Here is a 27527-nt window from a genome sequence, read left to right as displayed (position 1 = left end):
ATCTCCCCAAGATAATCTTCTACAGAAATCACAATGGATCACAACGTCTCCAAGATAATCGTCTAATCACAATAGATCACAATCTCCCCAAGATAATCTTCTACAGAAATCACAATGGATCACAACGTCTCCAAGATAATCGTCTAATCACAATAGATCACAATCTCCCCAAGATAATCTTCTACAGAAATCACAATATATCATAATGTCCTCAAGATAATCCTCTACAGAAACCACAGTGGATCATAACCTCCCCTAGAAAATCCTCTACAGAAGTTTATCACATGGGTTAGAGACACACCTTTTAGAATCATTCAGAACAGTGCCCAGCAAAGCTTCCTTTATTGTAACAAACATAATGATTATTTTCTAGCATTAAAAAAAAAAAGATAAAATAGAATAGCTTAAGTTAAAAATTATGATACAATTATTATAATCTGTGAAACAATTATTGCACAAAACAAAAAATCTTTATGTAACTTCAAATGTAATTATAAAACAAAAATATACCTTAGTGCTGAAACTATTCTTAGTTTTGTCTGTTCATCATATTTCAATTGTAACAAAAAAGTCAAGACCTTGACCTTCTCAGAAACAGAAAGCACAAACTGCTAGATATACTTATAAGTTCCAAGTATGAAAACAGATTAACTTTTTTGATTTTTGTTTGTTTATTAACATGTATGTACTAAGACAGGCAACACACCTTTGATCACGTGCTATCAATCTTGTATTACATATAATCCAAGTACAAAAAAAGATGTGTTGGTCCATCTAGGCCATCCCATCCACAAAACTAAACTTTAAAATAAAACAAAGTCAACCCTTATTAAATTGTCCATAGACTCCCTTAAATTAGCTGTATCTACCACATCAGAAGGCAAACTAAAGTAAAAGCTTAAATTAAAAAGAATATTGCTAATAATTTTCAACTGATTAAAACTTTTAATAAACTTTTTCTTTACAGTGGAAACGTATATACTTTTACATAATATCACTCAATTTTTGCATAGGTTTGAAGGATTAATCTGCAACATAATAAATCCACTTATCTGAGAACAAAACAATCATTAAAATAATTTTTGCTTTTCTAGCAGAGATCAAACTAAAACTTCTATAGTCCGTGCTTGTCTGGTCAGTTAAGAAAATATTTTATGACTGTTTTTTAAAGGAGTCACTTTTCTATTTTGAATTTTCAAGACACCAACTGGGGATTTGGGCACTGTCAAATAAAATTTGGACACAGGCCCCATATGCCAGTGCCTAGTAACACCTCTGCTCTTATCTTACAAGGGATTTTTTGGTGAACATTTTCATATGAAAATCAACAGTGGCTTAAAAGCGCCACAAACGTTTTTGAATGAAGTTCAGCTACTACTGCTATAAAATTCCTATTAATAACTAAATAATAGGTAGTGCATAAACTGGATAGTTGCTGAACTTCTTTCAAAGATGTCTGTGGTGCTTCAAGGTGCCCTTATTTCATGAACATTTTCCTTTACTACTCTTAAAAAGTAATGTTTTATCTGTGATGGACTTGGGAGCTTTGCTTCATAGTGCTCCTGCAAGGATATGTACAATTAAAAAGCACAGAGAAAAATATTTTTGTGGAACTCCTGAAGTAATAATATGACTTTCTAGTCGGTTTTTTCTATCATAAATTTTGAAGAGACAACTGTCACATTTGTGGATGACTAGTCATGAAGGAATGTTCTATTTACAACAGTGGAGTAGCTAGTTATCATTTTGTCTAAAATGTGAGTTCTGCTATGACTAAAAACTAATGAACTTATTGATATTGTCAATGAACAGTTTCATCTAGTATTTTACAATAATCACTTGTGTTTTCATCTTGTTGATAATCTTGAAGTGAGTACATGTTGCATTTTCTGGCTAGCTAGTTCTGGTGTAACCTATTGAGTTGCAATTTGTATGTGAAAACATGTGGTTACTGAAACTGTGAGTTGAAAATATTACATGAAGTTGTAACTACTTAAAGTTTTAGAATAGTAAAGACTCCCTAAAATATATTTCAAGTAGTATTTTTCCCCTAATAAGAAATCCATTAAATTGTTAATACTAAAAGATGATTATTTATGCAAAATAAATATGAAACTGAAGATAAACGTTACTAGTTGTAGTCAACTATTATTAAACTAGAGAAACAAAAATGCAGTTAAAGAGAATTGAAGAAATCCTTGCCAGAATAATAACAACTAAAAGAACAAAATTTTCTACTACTTTGGAACTGGCTCTTTCATTTCATAGTAAAGTTTTACAACTACCGTTTGTTAATTTCAACATCTCTGCATGACATTCGACAAGGTAATTCTCAATGAAGATCCAGTCAACATTTTTATTTGCCTTAGTAATGGTAGAATACTAATCGTGCCTTGTGTAGCAAAAACTTCAGGTTAAATAGAAACCCACTGTTTACTATTGGTATGGTATTAAAAAATAAAATAGACAAAAAATAAAGTGAAGATTATGAAGACTAAAAAGTCTAATTTATAAAATATCTGACATATATACAACTCTTTCCAGTTTATATTTCTATTACAATGAATGCCAGTCTTCATATCTGAGGAAACAGAATCATTAGTGTAATATGATGAAAGATAATTTTGACACCGTTTTCATCAAAAAGATTACTGGATGAGTTACAAACATACTATATATATATATATAGACACACACACAAGACAGTGAACCTGTGGTAAATGATATACTTAACAATTACAAAATTAGTTGGTCTGTAGCAGGGAGTATAAATGAAATAACAGTGGATCTGTAGCAAATGTACAAGTAAGTAATTATTGAATTTATGGAAAACTGTATAGATACAAAGAATAGTGAATTTATAGCAAACATTATAAATACAAAACAAATGGGCTTTGATAAAAATTTAATGGATCTGTAACAAACTGTGCAGGTAAAAATAGTGAAACTGTAGCGAACAGTAAAGATGAAAGATATAAGCACTTTCTTTAGCAAACAGTACAGATACAAGATTAATTGAACTGTAGCAAGCAGTACAAATACTAATGGATCTGTAACAGACAATGTAGATACAAAATTAATGGATCTGTAGCAAACAGTATCAAACAAAATTAGTGTACCTTTGTAGTAAACAAAATAACTAAAAGGATAGTGGATGTGTAGCAAACAGTATAGAGGTTGGTGTGTCTATAGCAAAGAATATAAGGGTTAACGGATCTGTAATGAACAGTGTAGATACGAGATTAATGGATTTGTTAGCAAACAGCAAAGCTGGAAAGTTAGTAGATTTTAAGCAAACAATATAGACACAAGATTAGTGAATCTTTGTAAGAAACGGTATAGATACAATAGGTATGTATTTATAGCAAACAATACAGACATAAGATTATAATATCTGTAGTGAACAGTACACACAAGATTCTGTAATTCAACTGATTTAATTAAATGTATAATTTTGGTAACTGACACTGTCATCATCAATGGCATATTCTAATATTTGCATGTACTAGACAAAGCTAAACAAAGATTTGAAGAATACAGAAGTGGTACAAAGTGCCAGATCACGTAATAATTACCCCTTTGTTTAATTTTCTTTACTTATGTTATAGTTCAAACGAAATAGGTAATATTTTATTTTGATGGTAAAATCACCAACACCATATAATTTTATAGCATAGACAGAGTTCTCACATGAAATTAGCACATATTGGATTATTTTATAAGCATTATTTCTTTAGTCCTATCACATAATTATCTAAGAAATGTTTCATGGAATTTTTAGTTCACATTAGTCCAGCTGTGTTAGAGGGAGAAAAGACATAAAAGAAACCTGTAACTGGAAGTTTGTTCTTTTACTGTGTTTCTTCTCAGAGAGAAGTTTCTCTGTTCAGGCTTTAGAAAGGCAGTTTCTAGTGGTTGCACCCATTTCTACAAGCTTCCCAAACTTTGACAATTTGTTTTTTGAATTCAAAGCAATAAGTGCTCAGAGTTTTGCTGTCAACATATATCAAATATGTTTTTGTGGTTACCAAACAAAGATCTTAAAGCAAAAAATAAAGCTTTTTAAGCCAAAAGACACTAAAACCTGATACACTGCCAATGTTGTACTGAGTTTCAGTACTGTTGGAGTGTGCAACTGGTTTAGTGTAATTTTTAATAGGTAAATGTAGCTTAGTGAGATAACTGTACGTTTTACGGGCTTACAATGCTAAAATCTATGGTTTGATTTCCTGCAGTGGACACAACAGATAGCCCACAGTTAAATATAGAAAGTTTCACTTCACCATTTTGATGGAGTTGCTACCACAGAAAACGCTCTCTCTTTTTCTACCCGAGAGTTTTCTTAATGCACCAGTCTCATTTCTTATTTTGAACAGGAACTCTTGGAACAATATTTTAACATAAATCAATAGAACTTATACTTTAAACTGGTTTTAACTTAAGGTTTAACAAAGATTAAAGTTTACCACTCACGCACAATTTTATACGACTTTCCACTTTGTGTCTTACAAATTTCGACCTTTGCCCTCATCTTGAAAAATAACGTAATCTTTACATTTTCGAAAGTGTACACTATTCGTTCTCTCAAATTCTTCAAATATAAATGTTTAAACACAGACATATATGTTTTTAATTGTAGAATATATGTGAGAGATGCTATTTAGTGCATGTCTGCATTACTCATTTATATATCACATATCCTTAATGGTAATTCCGCCTCCTTATAGAAATAGGCGGGAATTTTGATAAAATGGCTACGCCTGTATTTTTATTAATTTAAAAAATTGTAATAGGCCGTTTTATATAAACCTCAAACCACAGTTGAAGATGATAGCAAGTAACGAGTCTTGTTTTTCCAGTGAAGGTAACTAACTCGATATGAAAATCCCCCCCAACCCCCCAATTGGGCTAAATGGTCAGTCGGTTGATTATCGGGGCTTATTCGCACAAAGCACCAGGGTTTTCTGCGCCACAGTAAGTCTTGAGTGGTCAGAGCACAGACAGCTCACTTTTTAGATTTAGGTTTAACAAACATACCATATGAAAATAAATCAGAAACACTATATATACTTGATGTTTAATATGTTGTACTTATTTAACAGCTTTTCATCATCATTTCACATAAAAACAATCACGAAAGATAACTTTAATATTTGAAAGGAAGATCAAATGAATCAACGGACTTGAGTCATTTTTTAAAATCAATTATTTTATACATAGTTGTCGATTAAAATAAACTTATATTCATTAACATAAACTGAACAAGAACTTTCATGTTTCTGTACTTCTATCGCGTATTACTGCGCTATGTAAAATAATTTTATTTTTTAATAACCTGTATTTATCGCCATCACTTAATTAGTGGTCCTTCTAGTCCAACGTTTCCTAATCGGTAGTTCGCGAACCCTTAGGAATTCCAGAAATAAATTTCAGGGATTCGCGAGAAAAATTTGTTAATGGCGTCTTTTTCACTTTCCTGGTTTTACAGCTTTTTACACTTTTACGGCTCTTACCAAAATTTTAATTTTCCTCTAATTTATTAAAATATTTACGGAAGGAAACAGGAACTGTTTGCGTTGTATAGATTCAGATTTTATTGTAAGCGTTTTATATACTGTGTGTTACAGAAACATCTTATTTTCAGTAAATTCAACATGTTCAAAAGTTATTTTATTTTACAAAATTTATTACTGCTTAAAAGGGGTCCGATGCGAAAACTATTATTACTCAAGGGGTTCGCAAAGAGAAAAAAGGTTGGGAACCGTTGTAAATCTAGTCTGATTCTCACTTGTCTACAGATGTATGAACCACAAAGCAACACCTTTTAACTCTGAAATTCTCACTTTGTTTATATACCATTCACTACCGGTTAGATCAAAATACTAGACCACATTAAGTACTGATCATTCCGTTACTGCCAAAAAAAAAAAGATATAAAATGCAGAAAAGATATTGGAAATGATGCTGTATTGAAAATAATTATATACACAAAGTCACGTGTGTAACCAGTCAGATTATTTTAATTTATTATGCACACTTCCTGTAAGAAACAAAACCAATACCTTTTAAGAAGAAAACGGAAGTTTTATAAAGAAGCACAATTATTAATACATTTTTCTGCTGCTAAATAAGGTTGTTTTTTTTCAAATGAAGAAAACTTGGTACATATAAACCATTATGTAATATACTAGCGAGACAAATACGACACAATAATGTTGCAAAATTCAATGACACGAGATAGAAGCAGTGTCGAATGTTAAGGATAGAGTCTTCAAGTTTCGCATTAATAAGGTACAAGACAGAATAATTACGAACTTTTTGTTTTGCTTTATCATTACCGATCTAATACCATCTATCGACATTTGTAAATTATGAAGACACGAATCTTGTTCAGGTTTTCGTCAGTATTTCCAAAGGCAACATTTTATATATACATAATTTCTGCTTACAGGTAAGTAAAGTTGATGTGTTAGACTAAAAAATGTAAAACATTTCCACAGGTAAAAAAAGCATACCTTAACACGTAAACACCAACTGTTTCTATATGTATATAATTTTTGCGAATGATTATAAAGTATTAGTTCAGTATTTCGGGTGGACAAGAAACTATAAATTATAGCTCAATTATACTACAAGTAGTCAGACTATCTGCCAAGTTATGGTAATTTCCCACGTTTAGTTTGCCTCAACTATGACATCCATACATGAAAACTTATCTCTATTAATGTTAGTAATACGTTTAGTGTACTCACGTTAAACAAACAATCTTTAAGTTGCTTCTTTAGTGTACGTATTTTTATATCACTAACACGTGACTCTCCTGTGCTTAAAGTTTTCTTGAAAAATACAGTACTCTTTTTTGTTTCTTCACACGTGTGACTTGAAGAGTTTTCGAATTATACATGAGATAAATTATGCTATCATCTAGAGTCTAGACGGCCCCTTGTGTTAATTCGACGCTTATCCTTATTTTTGCGGCTAACCATTTTTGTGGATAGCAGGGATATTGGATTCAAGACACAGTTTAAAAATATAAATTGCACAAATATTTTTCACGTCGTTCATTTTTGAATAATTAATCCCTAAAACGTATCTGATAAATATGTTTAGGTTTTAACGATTAAACCAGGGTTTCATTCAAGGGTAAAATTTTTAAATTACCTATCTATTGGTCTGATTACGTCACATTTATGAGGAATGTGATATATAAACAGTGGAGCGGTAATTACCAGAACTTACTTAAATCACCTAGAATGTAATATAAAACCAGTGGAACAGTAATTACTACAACTTACTTAAATCACATAGAATGTAATATAAAACCAATGGAATAGTAATTACTAGAACTTACTTAAATCCCCTAGAATGTAATATAAAACCAATTACTAGAGCTTACTTAACTCACGTAAAATGTGATGTATAACCAGTGGAGCAGTAATTACTAGAGCTTACTTAACTCACGTAGAATGTGATGTATAACCAGTGGAGCAGTAATTACTAGAGCTTACTTAACTCACGTGGAATGTGATGTATAACCAGTTGAGCTGTAATTACTAGAGCTTACTTAACTCACATAGAATGTGATGTATAACCAGTTGAGCTGTAATTACTAGAGCTTACTTAACTCACATAGAATGTGATGTATAACCAGTTGAGCAGTAATTACTAGAGCTTACTTAACTCACATAAATTACTGCTCCACTGGTTATACATCACATTCACTAGAGCTTACTTAACTAATCTAGAATGGGAGGATAGCAACTATTTTGTTATGCTCAGACATTTCGTTTTTGTCCTTCAAGGGTTTCAGCGACATTTATTCAGGCAAGTCCCATTATCAGTATATGATAGTTTTAGGCTCCCTAACTTAGCTGTATCAGTACTTTGATGAGAATGCTAAGATTACAAGAAACAAAGTTCATTTTTTTCCCTCTGTAATTCCTAGCGCTCAGCAGGTCTTATTTACGATTCAGAGCAGTATATGCTGAATTTGAATACACATTAACTTGAAATATGAAATCCTACGAAGCGTAATATATTGAAGAACAAATGTAGATAGTTTTATCCTCAAACGGAACAGCTACACTTGGAAATACAACGTTATCAATGTTATGTGAAAAAAAAATCTATAAGGAAACATATGATCTAACGTAATCTCATAAGAAATACAAAAAATTGTTTATGTTAGATATATTATGATAGCAAGTTTACTCTGTAAAAAAGAAACCTTTATTGCTTTATTTGGCAAAATACAGTAGTTCCTATACACTTCGTATTCTATAAAATTGAAAAATAACATGAGTACTGCAGGAGCTGTTTTCCTTGAAAATTGTGGTATGGAAATATTCGAATACATTGTCTCTAAAGCATTTAAACATGAGCAAGTGGGAGTACTATCCCTGTTAGCAGCTGCTAACAGGAGTAGTGGTGGTGGTCGTTACAACCCATAATTTACTTCTGCTGACAGAAGTAATACTAATAGTGAAGTTGATGCAGCTCCTAACAACTTCTGCTGATAGGAGTAGTAGTCGACACAGATTCTGGCCTCTGTTAATTAACAGGGCCATAGTAGTAGTCGATACATCCCTTAACTGATTTAATTCATTTAGGAGCTGCGCCCACTACTACACCTGTCAGTGAAAAGAAACTCACATCGCACATTTCAAGACCTCGAAACACGTCCACCAACCATGGCTTATATAGCTTTAAAGAATGCGTCAATGAATAATCTATATGCATTGTTTAATACTTTAGTACTGATGAACCACGAGTACTACGGGTAAAATTTATATATATAATCAAGCACTGTTTACTTTCTTTAGGACGATACAAAAGCATCTGAAAAATGCTTTTCGTTTATATAGTTTTACCAACAATAGGGAATGAAAAGTTTTTCAAGGTTGAAGTTTTAAAAACTCAACTGAGACATAAAGGAACGGGTCTCCTATTGGTCAAAAACCGTACACATGTTAAAATAAAAATTTCACAGAATACATCTTACTTCGGGAAAAAGAATTGTAATATATAAACTTTTCTGAATCTTATCATATAACACAGAGCTTTCACGGGTCTCAGCTGTTGATAGAAACAGTAGTTGTAATTGAAAACATATACCGATTCATGAGGCGCAAATTTAGTCTAATGATGAACAAATCTGATACTTCGTCAATTCTGTGGCGGTATTGTTCATCAATATGCAGATGACTGCAAGGCCCTTTTTGGGTGAACTGTTAAGTTCACCATAAAACGTTATTTATAAAAGAAAAAATACCATTACAGTTGACGATTCTGCTTAGGGCTAGCAAAACAAAAGAAAAAAAATACCATCTTCTACAGTCACCCATACTCGCCCACCTTGTATACAGCCACCCCTTCTTAAGATGCTACCTATACAATTGTAAATAAACAGAGAAATAAAATTGTACTAGTTCAGTTAACCGTTATCAAAGTGTTTAAATTAATATTTAAACCTTTATTTGGACTTAAAGGATATGCCGCTTAGCTTTTCAAACCAACCAGTCAAGGAGATAATGAATGTTCTGTCTGTTTGTTTGTTGTTAACCCAAAGCTACTCAATGGGCTATCTGTGATGTGCCAACCACGGATGTCGAAACCCAGGTTTTAGTGTTATAAGCCTTCATACTTACCGCTAAGCCACTGGGGAGCTAGATGTTCTGAGTTTATGCAGTGTTACTGTACCCTGATGGGAATCTATGTTCAAAACAGTGGTCTTTACAACAACTATGATAAACACATTTATAACAAATTTAATTCTCAAGGAATTTGAAGACATGGGTGTTCATCGTGCATATATTTTACAGAAAAGATCGTTTAAACACTCGTAATTTTCTTTGATGTAAGATTTATTCTAGCTGTTTTCTTACGTTTGTTCCATTCCAGCGATTTTTAACTTGATACTCTCTTCCCGTATTTATTATCCCTGTTTAGTATAACAATGTTTATTTACATTTTAATTGAAAAGCTGTTTTTATTTTTTCGTCTAATGTAAAGTTCATAGAATTGGCTATTAGCATATAATATGAAGTGAGTGGGTATAAGCGAGTATATTATATTAAAGGCTGGGTCTTCTCAAAAAAGAAAGTCAAATGATGCTCTACTGGGATAAAAATGGAGAACGGTAAACGAGTACAAAAGAAATTTACTGCTCGAATTTAATTTTTTACAGTACAGGCCTATTAATTCGAAATATTACAAGAGTTAGATATATTAAGGAGGACGATATTATACATTAAAGAATAAGATATCCGTAAATTGTCCACTGTGAGACAGTACAGGTTTTATGGTCAATTACAGAAATTGTGAATTTTATAAGGACTTAATACGCATAACGCGAAAGTTATAGATGATTTACCGCTACCCTGATTTTATGTTGAAGGATACAGTACAACTTTTTTCCGTATTATGTATACGCTTAATTAAACCATGACTGGAAAATATTCGGTAACGACCTATGCCAAGACGACAGATAGGCTTCCATTTTGTTGTTTACGACTGAGCTCTTTACCTGCAGGCAGAATTTACAAGGTATGGTGATGGTTTCCCTTTGATTTATTCTTACATTTACACAGAATAAATTATTTCAGGAGGAGGAGAGATAAACATCTTAAAAAAATGGCAAGTGTTTAAAACACTGAGCGAAGTTACTATTCGTTATTTCTGAATTTGTAAAACTGCAACATTTACATCGGAAAACACTCAAACTATAACGAGTGGTTATACAAACGTTTCGTTAGAAAATGCAACTAACTTGTTATTTTCTCATCTTTCCTAATTTACGTACTCAAAGTAAAAGTGTTTGAGTAAAACGATAAGCATAGAACTACTGAGAACACAGTTGAGTGGAAGCCAGAACTTTCGAATTTACATCAGAGAAGCTTGTGGCTCTAGTTGCTTTGTTTAGGACACACTTAAGTTGTTGTTTTTTATACATATCAGCGCTCAAATATGTGGAGACTTGAATATGGTAAACTTTATTATAAATTATGTCAAGAAGATACTACTATTATTAGATAAGTATGTAGATATTTTGTTACTTAAAATACAGTTTTAAAGTCCTGATGATTTTTCTTTAGAAATAAAGGATTTGAAGAATCTGGTTGAAAGAAACTTTGGCTGTTCAGTGTTGCACAGTTGGATTACATACAATATTACCTAGTAATATTTATCTTCTATGATGTTCGAAGAGTTCATCCTGTTTTTGCGAAAAATCTGCTTTACTAAAATTTCGCTAAGCAATATGTCATTATTTTCTTACGAACCGCCACTCGTTACATTGCAAGTCGTCAATACAATTATGCACTTACGAACCCAGATACAACAATCACAAGTTTGTGTTTTATTTGCATATAGCTTTTACTCTTTTAATTTCAAAATATATATTCCAAACGGTAAAATTTACTGAGATTTTCATTAAACTGCCATTAGCTAAAACGCTTAAAGAAATGTCAGAAGTTTCCATGCGGATGGATACGCGAAAAGTGTCACGTAATACTTTTGTTCTTAAGCGCAAAGCTGCACAACGGGATATCTGTACTGTACTCACCACGAGTATCGAAGCTTGATTTTTAGCGTTATACGTTCTCGGACTTACCACTAGGCCATCGGAGACCTTCATGTTATACAGATAAAGTTCGACGTTTAACATATTTTCTCTGTGTATGCGTTTTGGGCAGACATATTCAGAATGAATATAGCCTGAAATGCATTTACTAAATTAGTTATTTACATATTTATAACTTACAAAGTCATATAAATGCATATAACTTAACGTATATACAAATAATTTATATTTATGATAGGTTTACTGGGAATACAAAAAAAAAAACGTGGTTGTGTAATAACGACCGTTATTTTGTGTTGTACATGGCTTAGCGTCTATCCCTTATTACTTCATCAGACTAAGCTTATGTCCAAAGATGCAGTTCAAAATTATTGAATCTGTTATACTAGAAAATCAGCTAATGACAACAAACGTACAGTGAAGACCTAAACCCCCTATTTTTTAAGTGTACATGCTCTACTTCAGTGAATTGCACAACCAACAAAAAAATCAGTACAGCTTTATTTGTTGGTTTGCTATTTAACTACATTGATATTTCAATCCTCATATATGTTGTAATTACATTAATAAAATGCACAAAATACGTCATAAAAAATAACAAATACGATTTCTTTACTTGGTAAAAACTGCAAGGCAACATTTTCTCTCACACACAGATTGGTCTTACAACAACTTACATCATAATGGTTGGATGTAACATTCCAATTCTTCAGTTTAGAACATCATAAAATCAGAATGTATTACTAAGATATCCGAAACTATGTCATATAAAATATTGATATTTTATAAGTGTTTAGTTATCTGTATCATCCGAGTCATTTCTGCAGAGATATTCTAAACATTGCGTAACTTACATGGGGGAACATACTTTTTCAAGGACTTTTATTTTGATAAAATTCCATCATGTTTCTGAAACTGTCTCTCCCACTTTTGCAAACAAAGTTAGGCCACTGCTTCCGATCGTATAAAGTAGCAAGTTTGTGTAATATTTTGCAACTTTTGTCCTAAAATCTCGATATTAACTTGCCTAACGTAAAGTTAACTCTGAATATTCTATTGTTTTCTCTGCAACATAATAAAAACTTTTATATAAAATTAAATTCATTTAAGTACGTTCTATGTTTGGATTATTTGGCTTAAAACATATATTATCAAGTACGTTCTGTGTTTGTATTACTTGGCTTAAAACATATATTATCAAGTACGTTCTGTGTTTGTATTACTTAACTTAAAACCTATTATTATGTACGTTTTCTGTTTGGATTATAAAACATGTTAAAACACAGAACGTACTTAAGGATTATATGGCGTAAAACATATTAAGCACGTTCTGTGTTTGGATTATATGGCGTAAAACATATTATTAAGTACGTTCTATGTTTATATCATATGACCTAAAACATATGTTAGTAAGTACGTTCTCTGTTTGGATTATATAGCCTAAAACACATGTTAATAAGTACATTCTGTGTTTGGATTATTTGGCCTAAAATGTGTTAGATACTTTACGAGCTGTTTTAAGTTTAAATTCAAATAATTAGTCATGTAGAGTTAAAAACGGGTAAGCATGTTTGGACATTTTCTAAATTCGAGTTCCATATTTTACGACAGGTAAATCACTAAATCTATAAAGTTCAAAATTAAGAGATTTACCATTCAGTGAAGGCGTTTACAAATAATTTATAAAATCGTTTTTTGTTTGTTGTGTTGTTTTTTTGCAGATCTAAAGGTTAGGTGGGAATGCAACTCGAATATAAGTGTATGCGCGACAACTGTAACTTTCACAAGGTGCGGTTCTGGTTGCATAGTTTGAAAGATTGGAAGTTTTATTTGTCGTCATGTACTTTAGAAATGTTAAGGCAACTTGTTCTTCACTAGCTAAAAACCCATTTACTAACGGCATCTACCTAATTACGATGGTAAGATCAAGCTTAAATGCAATTAAAACAAAAATATCAGTCTACCCTTGACAAACGTCATAAAGATTCGAATGTATTTCCAAACTCAGATACTTAAAATCGCAACACGCATTTTAAAACTAAAGCTTTGATTATGTCGTCGTCTCTAGTTTGATGTATTGACTATGACATAAAAACATGAAATACTTTATAAATTCTAAATAAGTTTAAATAAAGTATAGACACACACATGCGTATATATAGATGTATACACGCCTGTGTGTGTGTATTTATACATATGTGTATGTCCACGAATATAAGATTCGCATATTTTAAATGATAATCTGAATGTTTTTTCAAATTCTATAATTATGATTTATTAACTATAAGTAACAATTTTCAACTATCTTTTGGTTTTCAATTATAAGTATAATGAAAGTAAACCTTATAAATAAGGCAAATGAATTTGGAGGATTATACAACTCGATGTCTTTAGAAAAATCGACAAGTCCCATATTTTATATTATTTACAACAGTCATATACGTACATGTCACACGTTTAATTATATAGAACTGTACTCTTCTAAGACTAAAATACATCGATAATTACAATTCTTATTTCCGAAAAACCTAAGTATATTTGTATTATACTTAATGCTATAATATTAAATGCTGTATAAATTTTTATGATGATAAGAAGTTGATATAAATGATATTTAAAACTTGAGGAAGTATTGCACAGAGTACAATAACTTGAGCTGAATACTCAAATAAAAATGTTTGTACTCATGTGTTTCGGGTTAAAAATTTTCAAAAGCCCTCTCTTGTGAAATTATACACAAGTTGGCTTAATTTCTGCAATACACAAAAGCAGTTTGTTCCAGCATACAGACCCCGGTGATTCAACGGGTTTATAACGCTATAACTCGGGTTTCGATACCCTCGATGTGCAGATAACAGACAGCCTATTGTGTAGTTTTGTTCTTAACAATAAAAGTCAACCTATTATCTATTTAATTTAAACTATTATTATAGTTCCTTCTAAGTATACCTGTAGTAAAATAATGGAGATCTGTATTCTAAATCGAAAACTAAATTAAATAGATACCACTTTAATATATTTCACATTTTCAAATTGATTTAAGCAATGAAAACAAACAATTCAAACATTGCCATATTCATTTATTTAGTATTAATATATTTGATGGGCCATTAAAAATCATATATAAAAAGGCATTCAAAAACAAATAATAATACTTTGCAATAAAGCCAGTGTTTTAAATATTTTTTTTTCAAAAATAAAAATAATTCAAATAACCTTAAAATTTTGGAATCTGTAAGTTTGCGAGTTTGTTTGTATTTTTTGACGCAAAGCTGCGCTATGGGAGATAGAGCCTCGAATTTTAGCGCTAAAAGCCCTCAAGCCACTATGGTCCAGTGATTTTAAATGATGCAGATGTCTGTAAATCCATTATGTGTAAGGTTAATATATTTCTATATCAGCCCCAGTGGATCAGCGGTACGTTTACGGATATAAAACACAAATTCCGGGGTTCGATCCCTTTTGATGGATAGAGCGCAGGTAGCTTATTGGATACATTTGCGCCAAAACAAAAAAAAATATTTAGAGAGCACAATTTAGCTACATTTTATGTCGAAAATTTTCATAAAATATAAACGTGTCATTATTAAGCAATTTACTTTTAAATATACAGATTGATTTTTATCCAATTGCTTACTCAGAGACGCATCATTCTAGATGAAGTGGGAGCAAACTGCAAATAATATATAATAAAAGTTAGGATTTAAATTTTCCTACGTAGCAGGTAAAAAGTTTCTGAACAAATATTTGTTATATTGTTCCTGTGATATTTTACAAATCTGTATCCTAAAGAGCAAATAAAGTGATTGTAATATTTGTTTCAAAATAACTTTTGAATTTTCTATAAGAGAAGATTACATTCGCTGTCAGTTATTTCTTAAATATCCTCACCGGAAAATTTACTGTTAAATAATCTATATATATATATATATATATATAATTTAAAGTTCGTTTTTTATAAGCAAAACATTCGTGTGCAGCTTTTTTGTCTGATATTTCACCGCGGATACTAGATGGCAGAACGTCTGTTGCTGCACTGTTTTCTTAAGATTATACATCGTGATTTTCTTAAAACTGATTGTATTTTAACTGAATATTTTCCAAAGCTGAGTAATTTAGCTTGGTACTTGCTTCTTAGAAACTATAGTTTGTTTGTTTTCGGATATTCGCGCAAAGCTACTCAAGGGCTACCCTAATTTTAAACTTATAAGCTAAAAGGAAGGCAGCAAGTCAACAGCACCCACCGCCAATTCTTAGGCTACACTTGTATGCCCAAGTTGAAGGCTTCGACTGTCATCTTCATAACGTACTTACGACTTCAAAGAGCGCAATTTTTTTTTCGATAACGAGACGCGAACATTAGACTCACAGAGCCATAGGCCGACACGCCAACCACTTGGCCACGTTCATATTATATTTTATCCCGCAAATTTTAAATGCTAGTGGTTTTCACAAGATCTATTTATTTTTTGATATACTGTTGTATATTCGTAATGAAATTTTAAAAAGGACTTAAAACATATTTCCATCTAGGTTTCAAAACATCCCGATTTTCAAAGTTATTTTTGAAAACTATAATAATATGTTTAGTAATGTAACATCTACATTCTACAGCCTTTAAAATAACCAGAAGTACAGTCAGACACCACAATAATGGTAAAGCCTCTACACGTTTTTATGGCTTAATCGTCTTTCAGAGAAGCAGTCAAGTTGTAATGTCGTGAACTATTTTATAGACGCAATATTAACTATAACTTCTATATAAAAAAAAAGACTAAGCAATTTAAAAATACTGTGACAATGTTCGTCTTTCTACGCAGTGCAGATTATTTAAATCTGTTTGCAAATCATTTTGAAATATTACGTACTTTTAACGCCAATTCAATTTCCAAAATTACTACTTTCAAAAATAAATGTCATTTTGTTCATATTATTCAGTAGTTTTGGTGGACCGCATGGTCCCATAACTTGAGCAGGCATCCCAGCCTCTTAGGTGTTGGAATATCAGGGGTGGTTAAGAGGGGAAAAGCGCGCGTTGGTGAACGAAGCGAAGGCGCAGGGGAAAAGGATACACAAGCAATGGCGGTATACTCACAATTCTACAGAGCTTATGCACAGTAAGCGGACCAAGGTCATGTTCTTCCATCAACCCATGAGCGCGCGCTCCAAAACTGTAGAGTGTCTTCACATCTTCTCTGTCACTTCATATATCACCATTTGGCTTTGGCAGGACGCTTCTCGTGTTTGGTTAACAGCCAAATACTGTCCAATTTTCCTTTGAACTTAGAAACAGAAATCTGAGCAGCTTTCCTCCACATTGGAAAACTCACTTGCACTCTGCACTCACGACCAATGATAGAAGCACTTTTGGCTGCGTGCCAAAATTGCCTGAGCAGACTTACAGCGTCGTCTAGTGAGTATTGTAATAATTACTGTCGCATGTTTCAACTGTGATGTTTCCAAGGTATATTTACTACTTTTAGCGAAAGCGTTTTCCTCGACGTTCAAGTACTCGTGTTCATGAAATTTGTTAACTAATATCAATTACATATCGACGATAAGTGCCACGAAATAAACAACGGCGCCGTCTCTTTCCATTGACGCCGCCAAACATCAGACAACAGTCAGTTCGTAAATGACATACCAGGCTTCTCAGAAAAAGTATAAAAATCTCATTTTAAGTACGCTGTTATAAATAGGAGTTTTTAGGTAATAACAAAGAAGGTTCAACAAAATCAGCATTATAGTTTTTGAGTAATATAATAGCAAAGTGTCACATATGGTTACGCAAACATACCATCTATAAAACTGATATTCCACGGAAGCCGCGGCCAACCACATTTCCCGCTGGACTCGACTACCAGTCAAGGCGCCAGCTCCGGTAGCCTCGCAGCCAGTAGGCTGGAACTATTTCATATGAAGGAACACCAAGACTCCAACTTTCCGCGAAGTCTGTCGAGACTGGTCCTTTCCTGCGTAGGTTTTTTTTTCATCTCTTCCTTTGTAAGATGGGCTCGTAGTATGAAATTCCAAAAATATCTTAACTACTATAATTACCAAAAATCGAAAAAAAAATTAAGAACCTTGCATAATTCAAACATTTCTGTATTAGAAACTTAAGTATTAGGAAAGAACATACCTTTGAAGCGAATTTCCACGGGAATGTTTACAGCAAATATGAAAGCGCGCGCCCACCCCGCCATTACACGAAATTCAACTTTTGAAATTGTTATGAACATTGACTTTGGTAAATCACAAAGATCAAATTTCGGGCAAAGTAAAAAAGAAAAACTAAGAGCTACCAGAAAAAGAGTGTTGGTTTGCCCGTGAGGTCTTCCCGTCCAACATCTTTTCCCGCCACATTATAAAGTAGAACAGTTTCAAGGTCGTTTTCAGGGTAGCAAACAGTTCATATCTTCTGCCGGCAGGGTGGGCTTATAGAAAAAATGTCTAGAAGCGGCAAATGTAAGTGTGCATAAGTGCACTCTTCATGTGTTACTTGTCATTGGATTGCACAATAGTAATACAAAATATACCCCAGTATCGTTATTAATTAAATCAAGGATTTTTTTCGGATAATAATGGTTGTTGAATTTAGGTTATTTTTTCAAATATTTCAAACACACACACATATTTCTGATTTGCTTTGAGACGTATTCGTCGTTTTCTTTCATGGATGTTTTACCCGATTTTTTTTTTCTGACGTCACTGAAAAATGACGAATCAAAGATCAGTAAACTTGAGCAAGTTGTTTGTCTGATTTCAAGTGTAACCAACATAATAGTGTAAAACCAACTTCTAATTACAGTGTTAGTGATATCAAACTTACATCTCACAAAACGGTATATATAAAAATTATGAAAATACAAAAATTCCTAGATGCTTTTTATACGTCATTATTAAAATATTACAAGTTGACATACGTAAGACGTGCTTTTTAAAAAATAAATAACTAAAATGTCAACTTCAAGTAAGAACATTTTTACCAAGTAAGCGTTCATATTTTGCATACAGTGACAATGGTGTTAAAAGAATGTCAGCACCTGACGCATATAGTGACAATGGTGTTAAAACAATATCAGCAGTTAACACATAGTGACACTGGTGTTAAAACAATGTAAAAAACTGACGTACCGAGTTGCTCAGTTGCAATATATAGTCAATGTTATTAAATAAACCTCCATCTTGATTACTCAGATATCTCACGATCTTGCTGTTCGGAAAATATTTTTATTATTACCCACACCCCTTTATTTTAAGTTTAACATTGAAATTTTTCCATCAGTTTACGCTTGGATCTGAAAAACAATCTTAGAGTTTCTCAATTTTACTCTTTCTTTGCTTGAATGAAAACATATATCATGAATTATTAGATAATGTGTGCATTCATCTCTTCACGTACACACATAAACTTTCATCTCTCGAAGAACACACATGCATCTCAAACACACCTCTTGACGAACATACATGCACACTCAAACTCTACCTCTTGACATTCACACAGAATGCTAATAGCAGGCAACTGTATTTATATGAGAAATTTTATTCTGGTAGCCATTGCAACTGGATCATTAAGAATTGTGTTAGTTGTATGATCAAATGGAAGTTAAACTGCTTTATTACGTTGGATCCTACAGCAATTAAAGATCCGGGTTAAAGTTAATATTTCAAAGTGTTTAAGAATATAAAAGTTAAGTCGATACTTCCTCCTCCGTATTACGTTTCGGTGTTTTTAAATAGAAGTGTGAAATAGGCTGAAGTATGACATCATATACAGTTCAATCCCTAGCGATAAATGTAGTATCAAAAACTTGTATTAAAAGCAAAAAATGTTCACATAAAAGTAACTAAAAAATATAATGCTATAATGTGTTTCTCTCACAAAGAGAAGTTGGACTGAAGAGGACACGAGAAAGTGTCAAAACTTGTTTCCATATAAACTTCTTGTTCCAACAATAGTGGATGCAAACTTTATTGTATTTTATACCTTATTGATGATGGAAAATGTAAAACTTCCGATGTCGTATTAATTCTATGTTTTTACTAATGAATTCAATGCTAGTATTGACAGTCAAAACAATGAGGTATCACCTCTATTTTAGTTAGGTTTAAAATGTGGACCAGAAAATTGAGCTAAGGTCTGAACGTCAAGTACATATATCCCAAACGGTTTTCTTTCTACAAAGAGCTCGAAGAATGAGATCTTCGCAACTTAGTGAAATATTATACAAACTTGGGGCGTATTGGGAAGCTATTTTCCTGAAAGATATCTTACTATGTTTAGTGTCATCAGTCCGACCATGCAGAGTATCCAACCCTTCGAGGCACAAACATATCCACAGTTGTACCATATCACATTCCAATTGAATTATTTGGCTGGGCATCAAAGATGATGCAATAAAAATACCAGCCAAAAAAAAAGAACAAATCTTGAGGCTTTAAGACCACCACAGAAAACATAATTTTTTAGCTATGATATGGCGTAAAAAACTTTCATATTCAGTATATTAAAATCAAACAATCAACTGGGTGGTATTGATTATATATCCATAATAACAGTTGCAGCCTCTAACTCTAAAAATATTATACTGAGACTTTATGCAAAAAGCATAAAATATAGAATTCATTCCAAATACTTTCAAGTCTTCTATGTATAACCAATACTTATAGTATCCAAAAGTATATATTTTTTTAGAAAGTGCTGTAATATATTTTCAAAAGAGGTTGAAAACAACTGAAAAGATGAAGAGTTTATTTTGTGCAAATTAACTATGGATTTATCTATTTAATATTTGGGAAAATTAATCTAAGTATCATTCATCCAACAGGCTAGTATATACACCCACTTTTAGTCAAAACGTAGTTCGTACCTTTGTGGTGTTAAGGGAAAATAATTCGTGTCAAGGGACTGTATTAAAAAGTAATGATAAAATAAGCATTCATATACGTTAAAATACGAAAGTAAAAGCATATCCAACATGAGTTGAATTGCAATTAGTATGATAACAATTCCAAGAGAAAGATTATTATATAACGTATAACTATATAAAAGAAATATAAAATTAGCGAACAGATCGCAACAAAAATAATGTTTAATGTTTCATTGGCTTATAAAACTGCTACTAAAAGATTTACAATAGAGCTATAAAATTAAAAACAGTCTAATAATATCTACACATTTCCGTGTAAAGTAATTTAAAATAAAGCTTAGATCCACAAGTTTACATGGAAACAAGTTTGGACAGCTTCAGTCCAGCTTTTGTTGGATTAAAGAAGGCACTTGAAGGTGTCGAAAATTGTTGTTTCGTAATAGTGGCTCTAAACTTTATTTTAAAAGCAGTCTCTTCGTGTATCTGTTGCTTATCAATGATAAACATTTTTTTTAAACTTCAATTGGTAATTTTAATCGTCTCAGTGAAATATAAATTATCAAAATATAGTACTAAGTACATTAGACGACAACTATAATCTATAAAATTTATAGACAGACAGATGAATAAAAAAAAGAAGAACTACCAATGATATCTTCTATCTCCTACGCAGGTGATCAATGTAATATGATTTGCAAACAAAAACGTGTCAAAAGATATCAAACACCGCATCTGGTGTCTTGACGTGTATTATATTCAAGCCAGATGTAATAAAATAAAAAGTTACAACGCAGGTGTAAGTTGGCGTATACAGAAACCAGTAGGTTTAAGATTTCCACACGTAAATGATAAGTTGTACAAAGTATGTACATAAGTTTGAAAATACAAAAAAAAAAATGTTAACATCTTTCCAAGGGGTAAAAATTGTGCGAACTTTTTGGCCAATTGGCCTTCACTATACAGTGATTTTAACTTGCTTTTTGGTTGTTGTTTGTATTCTTATACTATATCACGTTTTACCTATATTTGATTGGTGTTCGTATATGTATTATAGTCCACCAATTATAGTTTTACATTCATAAAAAAGGCAATAGACACCAAGAGAAACTGAAAGCACGTTCGTTTCGTAAAGAAATAAATCACTAGACAATGGCCAGAAAACTTTTACGACTTTAAATAACTCTTTATCCTTAATATAACAAAAAACTATTTCTCATAAACAAAAATTTGAAACGGCATTAGGAAAGACCTGAATGAGTTCTTGTTAAGCACAAAGCTACACAATGGGCTGTCTGTGCTATGCTCATCACGGGTATCGAAACCCGATTTTAGGATCTTAAGCCTACAAACTTACCGCTGAGCCCCTGGGAGGGCATTTTGAAAGAGAAAAAAAAAGATTAATTTATAAAACAAAACAGTCGATGAAATGTTCTTTGAAAAACATTTCTTGTTTAAATACAGCAGAAACAATTTTGGAAAACCTCGTAATATATTTATTATACGAAGAAAAACAGACTTCAACTAGACGCTCTAAGAGGGATGTAATGATACTGAATAAAATAACTTTTAAGTGTTTTATCTTCAGTAATATTTAGGTTTAAAATATTTGATTTTGTAGTCACGATAGAAAACCAACTTGTGTAACTATCTAAAAGAACTGTTTTTAATGTATAATTGCATCATAACTCTGAGAAACTACTAATTCTAGAAAAATATTACTAGTTTTGTTTAAACTCAGAGTTACAAAATGAGTTATCTGCGCCGAGACCATCGCGGGTATCGAACCCAAATTTTATCGTTTTAAATTCTCAACGTTATCGCCGAACCACTGGGGGACAATGTTATTGGTTCGAATAAATATAAAGAAAAGCTTTCTTTGAATTTTCAAATGAAAAAGAAGCAGATACTTCTTTATATTTACTGATGATTTTGCCTTATAAACAACGTTTGGATAATACAACACATTAATATTATTCTAGCCTGGAGAGAAAGAATATTAGTAAATGTTTATCACAAACTACAGTAAAAAAAGCAAGAGTGGCAGCTTTTCAAGACAAAAAATATTTCTGTTTCTTTACATTATAAGGATTTATTTAAGTATTTTAATAATAATAATATATATATATATATATATATATTATTAATATATACATAATTATATATATATATATATATGTGTGTTAGTAGGTAAGCATACAGCTACACAATGGTTAATTGTACTCTCTCCGGTTTTTAGGGCTATATTCCTGCTGTGCCACCAGAGGGGCATTTATTTAAGTATGAAAATGATTTAACAATTTTGTTTGCTGAAATGATCCTGACTCGGCAGGCGAATACTTATTTACTTATTAATAAAATTCATTATATGAGAGTTGAAAGAAGGCTCTAGATTTAAAAAAACACACAAAAGAACAATTAAAAAGTGAAATCACGAAAATATACATTTAATAACACAAAACAATAAAGAAAAACTGATTTTAATGGAGTATGTTTACCCTGTTTGGATTTACTACAGTAAAAGCTAGTCTCGTTGTACTTCATTGATAGCACTTAAAATGAGATTCTGTGTAGTATATCAATAACAATTAAAACAGGTCTCATTGCACTAAATCAGTAACAATTGTAACAAGGTGAGTTGTACTGTACAAAAAAGTGTCGCAGTCGCAATGCATGTATCAGTATCAATTAGAATAAGACGAGTCGATTGCACTTCATCAGTACGAATTATCATAAGAAGAGTCGCATTGCACTACATCAGTAAGTTGTTAAATAAGTCGCATTGCACTACATCAGTAAGTTGTTAAATAAGTCACATTGCACTTCATCAGTAAGTTGTTAAATAAGTCGCATTGCACTACATCAGTAAGTAGTTAAATAAGTCGCATTGCACTACATCAGTAAGTTGTTAAATAAGTCCCATTGCACTACATCAGTAAGTTGTTAAATAAGTCCCATTCCACTACATCAGTAGGTAGTTAAATACGTCGCATTGCACTACCCCAGTAAGTAGTTAAATAAGTCACATTGCACTACATCAGCAAGTAGTTAAATAAGTCGCATTGCACTACATCAGTAAGTAGTTAAATAAGTCGCATTGCACTACATCAGTAAGTAGTTAAATAAGTCGCATTGCACTACATCAGTTAGTAGTTAAATAAGTCGCATTGCACTACATCAGTTAGTAGTTAAATAAGTCGCATTGCACTACATCAGTAAGTGTTAAATAAGTCACATTGCACTACATCAGTAAGTAGTTAAATAAGTCGCATTGCACTACATCAGTTAGTAGCTAAATAAATCGCATTGCACTACATCAGTTAGTAGTTAAATAAGATGAATTGCACTGTACACCAAATGTTACAAAAACCAGTCGTTTTGCATTACACCGGAAGCAATTAATATTGATTCGTATTGTACTACACGTTAACAATTACAATAAGACGAGTCATATTGTACTACACTGGTAACAATTAAACTAATTCGCGGTTTTTTACATTAAAAACCACTAATATACGATAACTTGCACTGTACGGAAAGGTAACAATAAAAATGAGAAAAGTTGTGTTGTACTACATAGGTAACAACTGTAACAAGCTAAACTTCATTTTACGACATAGATTACAATTAAAAGCAATCACATTGCACAACATGATATCACTTGAAATAAGATAAGTCGCATTGTATTATATCGGTAAGAATTAAAATATGTCACATTGTGTTACATCAGTAACTATTGAAACAAGATGAGTTGCATTGTACTACATCGGTAACAAGATGAATCGTACTGTACAACATAAGTAACAATTAAAAGAAGTCCCATTGCACTACATCAGTAAGAATTAAAACAAGTTACTAACCGATGTAGTACATTTTAAATAAAATAGAGAATCATTAACATATCCGTTGAGAAAAATAAATGCAATTCATCTGTAATAGTTAAAATAGGTAACATTGTAATTCATGGATAATAATTAAAATAAATAATCATTAGCATATCCGCCGAGAAAAATAAATGAAACATTTTTAACGCTATTCTCAAATTCGTCTTAATTTTATAAAACTAAATTAAATGTAACAAACTACCATGAGCTCAATGATGAAGTGAGAGAAATAAACCTACTCGAGATGTCTTCTCTGACTGTTACAGTAGAATGTATTATTACAGTTCCTCAAAACTTTTACTTTAACGTTAAAACCTCCATGTTGGATAGGGCCATCAGCACGTGCACTGTACGATCAGCCTCGAGTATCATTTTCTTTAAGAGAAATCCACGTTGTTTCAGGCCTAACCGATTTGTCACTCAACTCAAGGCTGAGAATTTGACACCGGGGTCACGCATCGCACGACCCGACAAGCGGTCAGTTAGCCAATCGCCAGCAAGAACGATGGGAGAGCACGAGAGAATACCAGGAAGGAGAATTTGAACGCCTGTACTACTATCAACAGACTTATATGTCCGCTACGATGGGTAGGGCCTGCGCAGGCTGAGCAGCATTCCAACCCGGGCCCCTACCCCAGGGAGGAAATTATATAAAAAAAATATGTCTACCGAAATGGAGGGCCTCTGACGGTGGTTGACAGAAAACGGTTTTTATTTTATTTTTCCCGCGCCCAAGGTTGATGTCTGGACACTTTGCTTACATCCTTATAATGCATACCCGCGTTCTGCATCATTGTATTATTAATGATTTAGAATTAAGCCTATTTTTAACTGTAGGAAATATTGGCCGAAAATATCGTTAATAACAACTAGGTTATCTAACTGAAAATAATGCCTTCTAGTCTTCAGTAGATACGTAAAAAAATATATTTAATTAGATATACTGATGACCAGACTGGTTTTTAGTTTAACTCTTAAGTACACAGTTCACTCTGATCGAAAATTGTTATTAAACACATACTTGTATGTGTGTGAATACGTATGTAAAACTATGCATGAGCTTGAAACTTCTTCGAATTTTACTATAACCTAAAAAAAATAAAACACACAAATTTATCAATAAAGATAAAATATATATATGTATAACAAATAATGAACACATTAATTTAGAAAGTGTGAAATAAATGGATCTTCATCACGGAAAAACAATAGTTAATCAAAAACAAGTGGGTTACTTATGATTCCGTGAACAGGGGGAGTAGTGCTTCCGTTGCGCATCGGAGCACCTGAAATTAGAGCTGAGTTCCAACAGTTTAAAACTATGTATGTAAAAAATTTTATTCAACTTTCACCTGAAATTAAGTGTCTTTCTTAACCAAGGGTCGCTTTTTTTCAGCTATTCGTGTCGGTAGGATAAAAAGCGTACAAGGTATTACAAAAGTCAAGGCTATTAATATTATAGTGCAGTTAGAAAGAAAATGGGGTCATAAGATTTTAAAGCTTGTTTTAATGTTAGTGATTTTTATTTGGTACACACTTGTTGCTGTTCGCCTTGCTGCTTAATTTAAAGGAAAGTGAGTCGCTTCTATACCTAGGAATACAGGATGGGGAAGGGGTTTCAATTCCCCCTCAGAGTGGTCCTTTTATGAAAATTCGTGCAAGTTTCGTCGATAATCAAACTACTAACCAATTACTTTAATTCGTTCCACAAAAGACTAAATTACATGTACTTTTTTCCCTCAACTTTCAGAAAAAAAATTTCGGGCGAACAACGCTTAGCCCCCCCACCCGTAAGAAATCTCCCTATGCTACTTTATGCTTATTCAGTTTGGTTTTAATGTAAGTAGTGCCAAATAATTAGTGTTGGATATATTTCCGTTATTTAAAATGGACTCAGCAAAATTGAAATTAGCCTTTGAGATCTTTACCGTTATGGTGACGTCACACATCTGACAAATTTTGGCACTATAAAATTTAGTACTACACCACCGTCCGCGAGCTTTTAATGTTGAGCTTGTCAGTCATTTGGAAAACATTGTGAGCCAATCGGAAAGGTATGGCAGCAGTCAATATCGTGTAATGTATTTTAAAATTTTCAATTAAGAACACAATGTTATTCCTGTAAGTTATTTGTAAAACTCAGAAATTCAACGCGGAATGAGTGAATCAAACAACACCGAAAACTTGATAATGTTTTTAAAAACTTGAATACAGTAAGTTACCCTTTTTAGGCTGATAATGGTAAAACCAAAGAGTATCAGAGTTGTATAAGTTTTTATAACAAGATTATGTCGTTAGAAACATCTATCACATACATATACTACCAGTTATTAAGTTATCTACTTATATAACAAAACAATATATATCTATAAATCACAAACAGTTATATGTTATAACTTAACACAATGAGTGCTTTAGAAGGCTATGTACATGTTGATCTTGTGCATTAAGTATTTAAACTTCTATCGCTATGTCAAGCATGACTAAAGCGTAACATAAACAGAAAATACCGCAATGAACATTAACCAAACTAAGTTGTTTGTAATATATTATGAATCAGTATAATTACTCATAATTTGATTTGACTAATCACTTATTTTTATGATATTTTATCGGAAGCTTAAAGAATTGAATCATATCCTAGAAATATAATTATCTTGAAATGTAAGCGATTTAAAGAATAAGCAAGGAAGACCGTTAATCAATACTACAATCAAACTTTAAGTATGAAGTGTCTGTTTATCAAACTGAAACGAAAAACTTACATTTGTTTCCTCATATATATATATATACAAAGTTCTAGAAAAAAACCAAAGCATGAACAAAAACATACAAAGCTGTCAAAACTTGGGAAATCGTAAGCAAGTATATATAGGTGAACATTAATTAGTTAAATAGTTCGCCGTCTTTACGAGCACATTTTTCATCAGATCGAAATTAAAGATACAAAGTTGTCGATCTATAAAACGTTTGTTTTTAGTTTTTACCAGTTGTCGTTTACATATCTGTCTATGAAGCGAATCGCCATAACCCAACAGCAAAAAAATTCGGAAAACATTTTTCAGCACGCAAAGTTTGTATGCATTAGAAATTTCGAGAACCTCACAACAAATTTTAGTTAAATAAACATTTTTGTCCGAACTTTGAACTGTAGTTTATATACTTTCAAGAACTAAAAAAAAAAAAAAAAAAAAA

General features: G+C 32.1%; 1 long non-coding RNA gene across 1 annotated transcript in view; it reads right to left on the bottom strand.

The window, feature by feature from the left end:
* Positions 1-17311, bottom strand: part of LOC111086688 — a 52398-nt gene extending 35087 nt beyond the window's left edge. The window contains exon 1 of the long non-coding RNA XR_002611414.1: positions 16677-17311. This is a non-coding gene — a long non-coding RNA (uncharacterized LOC111086688). The remainder of the gene's footprint in view (positions 1-16676) is intronic.
* Positions 17312-27527: the final 10216 nt, after the last annotated feature.

Source organism: Limulus polyphemus, unplaced genomic scaffold, assembly GCF_000517525.1.
Source record: "Limulus polyphemus unplaced genomic scaffold, Limulus_polyphemus-2.1.2 Scaffold1324, whole genome shotgun sequence".
Taxonomy (NCBI): Eukaryota; Metazoa; Arthropoda; class Merostomata; order Xiphosura; family Limulidae; genus Limulus; species Limulus polyphemus.
Note: the sequence above shows the minus strand (reverse complement) of the source record. Positions and strands in the feature narration are given on the sequence as shown.